Source organism: Nanorana parkeri, unplaced genomic scaffold (assembly GCF_000935625.1).
Source record: "Nanorana parkeri isolate BGI_ZX_2015 unplaced genomic scaffold, ASM93562v1 scaffold1, whole genome shotgun sequence".
Lineage (NCBI taxonomy): Eukaryota > Metazoa > Chordata > Amphibia > Anura > Dicroglossidae > Nanorana > Nanorana parkeri.
This window is the reverse complement of record NW_017306269.1, coordinates 1,128,453-1,128,663: the sequence shown is the minus strand read 5'-3', so window position 1 is coordinate 1,128,663 and position 211 is coordinate 1,128,453. Positions and strand designations below refer to the sequence as shown.

Sequence of the window (211 nt, the reverse complement as noted above, 5' to 3'; positions counted from 1 at the left end):
GCTACTGCTTCGCCCACAAATCTCCATCATCCATTTGCAGATCCATTGACAGGATCTGTGCATGAAAAAACTACAAGTCTCATCATTATCATCAGCAGTTGTAGTTCTCAATGGAATACAAGAACTTGTAGTCTATTCATTCTTCCTTGTGTTCCTGTTGCTAAATGCCCGTACCTCGTTATGGACAGGGACGGGGGGGGGGGGGGGGGTT

The 211-nt window shown here is 46.4% G+C and overlaps 1 protein-coding gene across 1 annotated transcript in view; it reads right to left on the bottom strand.

The window, feature by feature from the left end:
* The window catches only part of USH2A (usherin), a 534,204-nt gene that overhangs the window by 165,039 nt on the left and 368,954 nt on the right, over nucleotides 1-211 (bottom strand). The window lies entirely within an intron of this gene.